At 46.6% G+C, this 10,000-nt stretch overlaps 1 long non-coding RNA gene across 1 annotated transcript in view; it reads left to right on the top strand.

Annotated features, from left to right (window-relative positions):
• Positions 1–10,000, top strand: part of LOC143275295 (uncharacterized) — a 37,579-nt gene that overhangs the window by 22,850 nt on the left and 4,729 nt on the right. The window contains exon 2 of the long non-coding RNA XR_013053418.1: positions 8,893–9,007. This is a non-coding gene — a long non-coding RNA (uncharacterized LOC143275295). The remainder of the gene's footprint in view (positions 1–8,892; positions 9,008–10,000) is intronic.

Genomic DNA, 10,000 nt, shown 5'->3' with positions numbered 1-10,000 from the left:
CACCACCAGGACCTCCTCCCTCTTCCCCTCCCTCCTCCACCACCAGGACCCCCTCCCTCTTCCCCTCCCTCCTCCACCACCACGACCCCCTCCCTCTTCCCCTCCCTCCTCCACCACCAGGACCTCCTCCCTCTTCCCCTCCTCCACCACCAGGACCTCCTCCCTATCATCTCCCTCCTCACCCTTTCTCCCCATCTCTTCCCCCCTCCCTCTTCCACCCCCTTCCCCCTCCCTCCCCACCCTTTCTCCCCCTCCCCCTTCCCTCCCTCCCTTCCCTGATGAATGGCTTTTGTTTTCCTCTGAGGGGTGGCCTGCACTGCACCCCAGCACTGCCTGACTGACTTAATTCCACCCCTTTCTCTTCTGCACCCGGTTCTCACTCACCTGTACATTATATCCTCTCTCCTGCACCTCTGCTCATAAAGAGCTGCCCTAACCCTCACCCCCACCCTCATGACTTCTTCTCCATCTTCATCGTTCGTGGCAGCAACTCCCAAGTTCACCCGTTTGCACACGAGTGGGCTATTACGTGTATGGCCGTTTTTACCCCGCCATGTCGGCAGCCACACTCCGTTTTGTTTTGTTTTTGTTGTTTTTTCTGGGGGGCGTGGGAGGGGGTGCATGCTGGGTAAGTTCTTGTTTCCATAGCCCACTGAACGCTGACATGGATTACGTGATCTTTTACGCGCGTATTTGATCTTCTGCTTGCGTATACACACGTAAATGGGATCCAGGCACTAAGCAGGTCTGCTCAAAATAATGTTGACCTGGGAGATCGGTAAAAATCTTCACCCTTTACCAATCAGATGCCGTTACCGAGATTCGAACCCGGGACCCTCGGATTGAAAGTCCAACGCTGTAACCACTCGGCTATTGCGCCCGTCGACGTCCACCCCTTCGTCTTCTGCACCGGTACTTCACTCGCCTGTATGTCGTACCCTTTCTCCAGCAGCTCTGCTCATCCCCCCCCCCCCCCACCCCGACCCCCCTGATGATTCCAGAAACTTCCATCGCCCTGTCCATCATCCCCTCAGTCTGCACCCCTCCTCCTCCTCCTCTGTCCACCCCCAGCCCCACCTCCACCCCACACCCACCCACACCCCCAAACCCCTCTATACCCCCACTCCGATATTCATCTTTTCTTCCCCCCCCCCTCCCCCCATCCCCCGCCACACCAAACCTCAGGATGACTGTGTTCCATGTCTTGCAGATGGCAACCGGAAGCCTCCTGCGTTCTGATCTCTTCTTCTTCCGGAACACCAGCTCGTTGTACATATTCGTTTGGTTTGGTTTGTTTTGCTTCATCTTGTTTAATTCCATTTCATGTCATTTTTCTTTCTTTCTTTTTTGTTGTTGTTGTTGTTGTTGTTTTTGTTTGTTTGTTTTGTTTTATCTTATTGGTACTATGTTTTGTCATATTTCTTGTTGTTGTATTTCTTGTATATTTATTGTGCTGCTGCTTCTGCTTCTTCTTCACACACACACACACACACACACACACACACACACACACACACACACAGAGAGAGAGAGAGAGAGAGAGAGAGAGAGAGCTGAGCAGACAGTGCCAGAAAAAGGATTTGGATTTGACCGAACGCAGTGACGCCTCCTTGAGCTACTGATACTGATACTGATACTCTTCTTCTTCTTCATTTTGTTATATTTCTTGTTCTTTTTCTTCTTCTTCTTGTTTTTGTTTTTCTTCTTGTTGCTGTTGTTATTGTTCTCCTTCTTCTCCTTCTTCTTCTAATCAACACACAATCAGAAGCCACAAAGGAAGAAGCAAGGGTCGCGAAATAGACCATGCAGAAGGCTTTTGGTAAAAAGAGACACGCACACACACACACACACACACACACACACACACACACACACACACACACACACACACACACACACACACACACACAGGGAAGATAACAGACTATGAAAAAAACAAAAAAACGAATGGAGAGACAGTGAATGAAACAGATAGGAATTAATGAATAAATGATGATTATGGTTACTTAGAATAGCGCCTATCCTCAGTCGAACACCAAGCTCTGTAAGCGCTTTACAAACTCCGGGGTCATTTTCACACAAGTCTAACGCTTTAACCACTCGGCTATTGCACCCCAAGATAGAAAAGCAAGACAGATTGGCAGACACAGATACAGACACAGACAACGACAGACAACAGACAGCAGGCAGAGCATGTGGCAATGCTTCCAAGATGCCTCTGGCAGCTTAGTTTCCCCTTTGCTGTACGGGTTTTTTTCTTGAAGATGGAAAACGTACCGTGAGAAACTGTCTCTGTGAGTCTGTTGGAGCACATGGTGTGGTCGTCATCACAACAGGCAGACAGGAACAACAACAACAACAACAACAACAACAACAACAACAACAAAACACCTACATACAAGCGATAACAAAGATGAACAAAGAAAAGAACAGTAGAACACAAGTCTGTCTGTCTGTCTGTCTGTCTGTCTGTCTGTCTGTCTGTCTGCCGGGCCGGAATACATCTCTCTCTCTCTCTGTCTCTGTCTCTGTATCTCTGTCTCTCTCTGTCTCTCTCTGCGTATGTGTGTATGCGTGTGCGTATTTGTTTGCGCGCGCTCGTGTGTGTATGTGTGTGTATGTGTTTGTGTGTGTGTTTGTGGGGCGCTTTACATGAAAGAAAAAGTTACAAATTACACGAATCATTAATGACTACTTATCATTATAATTCTCCCCCTGCCACCCCCCCCCCCCCCCCACACACACACACACACACACACGCACACACACACACTTGAAGTTATTTTCACGCTTTCCCAATGATAACAATTCTATTTATAATGTGTCCTACGTGCTTACTTTGCTTGAACTCTGCTTTTTTCTTTTTTCTTTTTGTTTTGTTTTTGTTTTGCTGTTTGTTGTTGTTTTGTGTTGTTGTTTTTTGTTGTTGTTGTTTTTGTGGGGTTTTTTTGGGGGGTCGGGGGGGTGGGGGGGGGGGTGGAGGGGTTGTTCTGTCTTCCAACTTTCTGTCTGTTGAGTGGCGGAGTTACCGTTTGACACAGCCAAGTATGCTTCTGTGTGTGTGTGTGTGTGTGTGTGTGTGTGTGTGTGTGTGTGTGTGTGTGTGTGTGTGTGTGTGTGTCTACCACCCACACTCTTCCTCCCTCTCTCTCTCTCTCTCTGTCTCTGTGCCACCCACACTCTCTGTCGCTGCCTCTCTCTCACCCCCTCCTTCTCTCTCTGTCATCATCCCCCTCTCTACCCGCTTCCCCCCACCCCCGTCTTTCCACCTCCCCCTCCCGCTCTCTCCATTATCTCTCTCACTCTCACACACCACCCTTCTTCCTTCCTCACCCACACACACCTCCTTCCTTCCTTCCTCACCCATACACACCTCCATCCTTCCTTCCTTCCTTCCTTCCTTCCTTCTTCACCCACACACACCTCCTTCCTTCCTTCCTTCCTTCCTTCTTCACCCACACACACCTCCTTCCTTCCTTTCTTCCTTCCTTCCTTCCTTCCTTCCTTCCTTCTTCACCCACACACACCTCCTTCCTTCCTTCCTTCCTTCTTCACCCATACACACCTCCTTCCTTCCTTCCTTCCTTCCTTCTTCACCCACACACACCTCCTTCCTTCCTTCCTTCCTTCCTTCCTCTCCCCCACACACCTCCTCCTTCCTTCCTTCCTTCCTTCCTTCCTCACCCCACACACCTCCTTCCTTCCTTCCTTCCTTCCTTCCTTCCTTCCTTCCTTCCTTTCTTTCTTTCTTTCTTCCTTCCTTCCCTCCTTCCTTCCTCAACCCCCTACACACACCTGTAGGCTTAGGGGCTAGTTGGCATTAGGGAACCATCATCGACTGTCCTGAAACCCTCTTGGAGCAGCTTGGGCAAGACACTCTCCACTATGATCAAATTCTAGCCCAGATAGTAGGGACAGCAGTTACCTCTTTTGCTGTTCTGATGGTCATAGTCTATCAATACTCGTGGTAAAAGGGCGCCTTTCGGTATTGTCACATTCTCTCGTATGTGCACGAGTGGGCTTTTACGTGTACGACCGTTTTTATTCCGCCATGTAGGCAGCCATACTCCGTTTTCGGGGGTTGTAGCACCATCAAATTGCTTTCGTGTTCAAATTGTTCCTTGTTCAAATGAATGTTTTTAATACTTGTATGCCAAATTATTCAATTTTTTTAATATTCGTTTTATAATAATGTGTGTGTGTGTGTGTGTGTGTGTGTGTGTGTGTGTGTGTGTGTGTGTGTGTGTGTGTGTGTGTGTGTGTGTGATAATGATAATAATAATAATAATAATAATGGTATTTATATAGCGCTGAATCTTGTGCAGAGACAAACCAAAGCGCTTTCGCACCAGTCATTCACACGCATGCATAACTCTAAAACTGGAGAAACTAAAGACAAGGTAGAAGCAGGGAAGGGAGGCTATTTTGAGAAGAGGTGGGTTTTAAGGCCAGACTTGAAAGAGCTGAGTGTGGAGACTTGACGAAGCGAAGTGTGTGTGTGTGTGTGTGTGTGTGTGTGTGTGTGTGTGTGTGTGTGTGTGTGTGTGTGTGTGTGTGTGTGTGCGCGCGCGCCCGTACGTACGTGTGTGTGTGTGTGTGTGTGTGTGTGTGTGTACGTGAACATGTTTATCTGCACACGGGTATGTGTTTTTGCGCGCGTGCGTGCTCTGGAATCAGACTTGGGTAGGGAGGTGATGGAGACGAACAGACTGGCAAACCGATATTAACAGACAAAAAGCAGACAGACGCGGTGATGGAGACGAACAGACTGGCAAACCGATATTAACAGACAAAAAGCAGACAGACGCGGTGATGGAGACGAACAGACTGGCAAACCGATATTAACAGACAAAAAGCAGACAGACGCGGTGATGGAGACCAACAGACTGGCAAACCGATATTAACAGACAAAAAGCAGACAGACGCGGTGATGGAGACGAACAGACTGGCAAACCGATATTAACAGACAAAAAGCAGACAGACGCACACGATCAAGAGAATGGCAAGCGAATGTCACTTGGTTATTTGTGTTGGCAGGTTATCATGAAGGTGCGCTCAGCAAATCCCGCACACTCCCTTTGCTGACGACAATTCTGACTGTATAACAACTCCGGAAGCCTGAAAGTAAAGATACTGTTGTGTAAAAGAACTGAAGAACTGGACTGTTGGTGAGGGAGGGGGTGGGGGGGCTGGATTGGGGATCGAAAAGAAAAGAAAGAAGAAACTAAAGGGTGGGTGTGTCTAGAATATGATCTAAACACTGTCTTCAGTACTGAATTCTAAAGTGATTTTACTGCTGCATTCTGTATTTGGCAGTGCTTGTACAAGAACTGAGACACTGATATGATATTAATACCAGACATCGGTGATACCCAAGCTGAACTGTATTATTACCGTTAGGAGCAGTTTGTTACATCCAATGCCAAAATTCAAAATGTCATTCTGTTACTGGAAACTTCTCGTAATCTCCTTTCTTTCTGCATTAAAGATTTAACACAGAACAGAAGAGCATATGCAAATGCGTGATACGGTGATGTTTCAATGATGATCATTGGTGCCATGTGCTTTGCATTGCTGGTTGACTTCAACCATTCCTCGTGAAACGTGTTCCACTTGTTGGATGTTTGAACCCGTGCTTGTTGCAGCTGGTCATGTTTTTCTGGCACCAGAAGAATGAAAGCAAAACCACAGACAAGAAATGTGCAAAATATTTGGCATTGTCTCTGTGTGATTTCTTTTCCCCCTGTTCGTCCCAGCACATGCTACAGACACTTAAACAATGTATGGTGTTTTCAGTATTAAAAAGTATTGAGAGCAGGCGCAAGTGTGACGGATACAAAAGAGAAATGCTTCAGGCTTATTCTGCAGCTGTGGAGTTTGATTCAATGCAACGCTGGAAATCAGTTTCAGTTTCAGTTTCTCAAGGAGGCGTCACTGCGTTCGGACAAATCCATATTACACTACACCACATCAACTGGGCAGATGTCAGCCCCAAAGCGCTTTGTCGGGCCTTGAGTGCATGTATGTATATTGGTATACCTTTCAGAGTGGATTTCTTCCACAGAATTTTGCCAAAGGACAACACAAATGTCGCTATGCGTTCTTTCTCAATGTGCCAAGTGCATGCTTCACTCGGGACCTCAGATTATCTCATCTGAATGACTAGACGCTCTGTTTGATTTTCCAGTCAAACTTGGGAGAAAGGGCAAGAGATTCGAACCCACACCCTCATAGAGACACTGCATTAGCAGATAAGCGTCTTAACCATTCTGCCACCTTCCCCTCAGTCAATGCGCAATGAATGCGGAACCCCTGTGGGATTGCGTTCGGTCAAAAGACGGTTCGACATTTCGTTGCATGTCGGTACGCACCGCATGGCGGCGCTTTGGGGATGCGTTCGGTCAAAAGACAGTTTGTCTGGCACTGATGGTGAAAGGTCAGAGCACGTGCACAGCACGTTCCACAGCAGACTGTCGTTATCTGAGAGATGAGATGGGAAAGTAAGATATGAATAGCAGTGAGAGAGAACGAGCGACAGACAGACAGACAGACAGACAGACAGATAGACAGATAGATAGATAGATAGATAGATAGATAGATAGATAGATAAGTAGTTGAGCTAGAGAGATAGATACAGACATACAGACAGGTAGATAGATAGAGACAGATAGATACAGACAGACAGACAGACATATACAGACAGACCAGTGACAAAACAATACCAAATCAGAATGAGGAAAATCGTGGATGAAAATGAAGAGAAATACAAAGAATGGAATCCAAGAAAAGGAAGAAATGATAGAAAAAAATGGAAAATACCGGAAAAAGAAGACATGGACATCCTCCCTCTTCCTTCCCCACTCCCCCCCCCCCTACCTAACCTTATCCCCACCCCCTCCCCTCAACCTCCACCCCCACAGCCCCCAAGCCAATGGACCTCCACCCCTCCACATCCCATTAGCAATGGAGACAGTTTTCCACGGCTGTTTGCACGTGAAACGAGATGACACACCACTGATGTACACTGCACGTGCACCAGGAATCAGCCCACAACACAAAGCTGATCAGCAGTGCCACTCTCTGGATGGGTGGGGAAGGAGGGAGAGGAGGAGTGACGAAGATGAGAAAGGAGAGAGAGAGAGAGAGAGGGGTAGAGAGAGAGAGGGAGAGAGACAGAGGAAGAAAGAGAGGGGGGAGAGAGAGAGGGGAGAGAGACAGAGAGAGACAGAGAGAGAGAGACAGAGAGAGAGATGGATGGATGGGAAAGGAGTAGGAGGGGGGAGGTTGGGGATTGGGGGGGGGGAGGAGGAAGAAGGGGAGGAGGCTGAGGAGAGATAAAAAGAGAGATAAAAGTGTTAGAGAGAGAGAGAGAGTGAGTGCGTGAGAGAGAGAGTGAGTGCGTGAGAGAGAGAGAGAGAGAGAGAGAGAGAGAGAGAGAGTGGAGGGAACGATAATGATAATCATAACCTTAATGATATCAGTCCCATTTGAAAGGGTAATTCAAAATTAACAATTCCAATTTACATTAAACATTATGCATTAATAAATACATCTCAGCAACACACAGAGAGAGCATGGGTGTGGTTTTGATGAGGTGTTTGATGGGGACATGGGGGAAGGGGGGGTGGAGGGGGTTTGCTGAGAGGGAGAGGGGAGAGAAAGGTGTTTCCACGTGTTCGCGTGTGGCCGCTGTGCAGGTTGAGCAGCTGCCAACTTCAGCCATCACATCAAAGGCCGGCGTTGACTGTTAACCAACCAGCCAGCTCAGCAAACAAGGAAATGAAACTATAAAAAGAGAGCCCCGCGCAATGCGTGTACATTGCGCCGGCTGAAGAACTCATGAGAACGATAGTTCTTCTTGGCAAATTGTGCAGAAAATTTGACGTGGGTTCAATTCGCAGACGGGAACAGCGCTTGTCGCCAAGGTATATATATAGTGAGTTTCTCCGTCAGGATAGCACAGTACAGTATGACACAGTGTCAGTACAGCACAGTGCAGTACAGTAAAATACAGTGAAAATACCATACACTGCCCTAAGATGTCAAATGGCATAATACAATTCAATACCACTCAATGCAACGTATGATGATTGTGTCCAACTATGATTTGCAGAGCAGGCACCTGCTATCCCAGCTGTCTGAGATAGAATTTGTTCATAGTGATGAGTGTCTTGCCCAAGTTATATCCACTCTCTCTTGGGCCAAAAGGGTTTTAGGACAGTCAGCGTTGCGGTGGTTCCCAAAGACCAACGAGCCCTCCCCCCCTGCGCCCCCCTTCCCCCAACCCTCTCGCCCCCCGCCCTCCCCCCTCATCCTCCCCTCCCCCAAGGCTGCAGCACTAAGAGCCAATGATATTTTATCTCCTAGCTTGAGAGTCATAGTCCTCCACAAAAGACTGAGCAAGCTGTAAATGAATTCCCATTGTAGCGGAGAAACCATTCGTCGTACAGCTCTCGCTTTGCTGTTGGCCCAACTGTAAGATTAATTCATTCAGTCTCTGATGTAAGCTGTACAAATGCAATACAGAAATCCAATCTATAATTGTTCACTCTTTTGATGGCACTGTTAAGTGTTACATAACAGTACAGCCGATGAAAGGGCAGTGGTCATAGTCGCAACACAGCTGAGTGAAATTCAGTCCAAACCAAACCTAATCAACCCAACACAATACAACAAACACACTACAATACAATACAATACAATACAATACAGTACAATACAATACAATACAACACAATACAATATGATACAACACAACACAACGCAACACAATACAATGTAATACACTACAATACAATAGTGTACAGTAATACAAAATAACCCAACACTACAATAAAATACAATAAAAACTACGACACAATGCTGCTCACTGTTTCGTCAACTCTGTTGCAGATTAACATTGTCAAGGAGACAGCAGCTCACAGTCCCACAAGCAACATGGACAGCATGTCGGAAAGTCTGGACATGAACAAGTGGAAGGAGGTTGATGCCTCACAGAAGGCCGAAGGTGAAGGTCGTTTGTGCGTCATCCCTTTGCAAATACGTCACTGTCGTCGAATGTCACTCTTGGTGAAAATACGTAAAAATGATGAACAACAATTTACATTCGAGAATTTGCCAATGGAATGTTGGCGTTTCTACTGCTCAGTTGAAAGCTTAGTTTCGTGTGATTCTGGTGAAGCCCAAGTTCTGATTTACTTCAGTTAAATCATTGTTTCATTTTTCTCTTCTTTCGCATAATTCCTGTTAAATTATTGTTTCTGGTCGAGACCATAATTTCCTCTAAATAAATCTCTCTCTTTTACATACTTGAGCTTTCTCCTTGCTTCGTATTGTTCTTGACAAATGATAGCGTTTCTGATATTCCAGGTAAATGACGGTTTTATGCCAAACCAAATTTGAATCATCATTGTACAAAACCTGTTGCTGACATTTCCAGGTTTGGTTAATCTGTTCTGGCTTCATTTCAATGAGATTCTGGAGACACTGGGTATTTCGTGAAAAAGAACACAAGTATTCGATAAAATGAAGGACAGACTGGGTTGGGGGTGTGGCTACAAGAAGAGTGGCAGGGGGTTTGGAAGCACTGTGAAACAGTTGGTGAAGGGGGGTATTCTGTCTGATTAACAGCTGAAGAGGGACAGGAATCTTTACTCATGGAGGGGACTGTATTCAGTGTGAACGATGTCTCAGTTTTCGGTCAGGTAAAGGTATTGTACTCGGTGCATCAAGAAGAATTGTAGATGTTCGGAGAAAAACCTTTTGTATTAGGCATAGTGAATGTGAATCTTTGGGAGTGGGAGAAGCGGGTGAATACGGGTGGTAGGGGTGTGGGGGAGAGCGTAGGGGGGGTGGGGGGATGGGCGGGGTTGGGGGGGGGGGGTCACTTTGCTCAGTGTGCAGAAGGAAAGAGGAAAGGCTGGTGGATGGGGAGGTGGCAGAGAGTTGTTTTTATTGTTTGTTTGTTTGTGGTCTGTTTTTTTGTTTGTTTTTTGTTTTT

The sequence above is a fragment of the Babylonia areolata genome, chromosome 30, assembly GCF_041734735.1.
Source record: "Babylonia areolata isolate BAREFJ2019XMU chromosome 30, ASM4173473v1, whole genome shotgun sequence".
Lineage (NCBI taxonomy): Eukaryota > Metazoa > Mollusca > Gastropoda > Neogastropoda > Buccinidae > Babylonia > Babylonia areolata.
The sequence above is the reverse complement of the archived record's forward strand: the minus strand, read 5'-3'. Positions and strand labels throughout refer to the sequence as shown.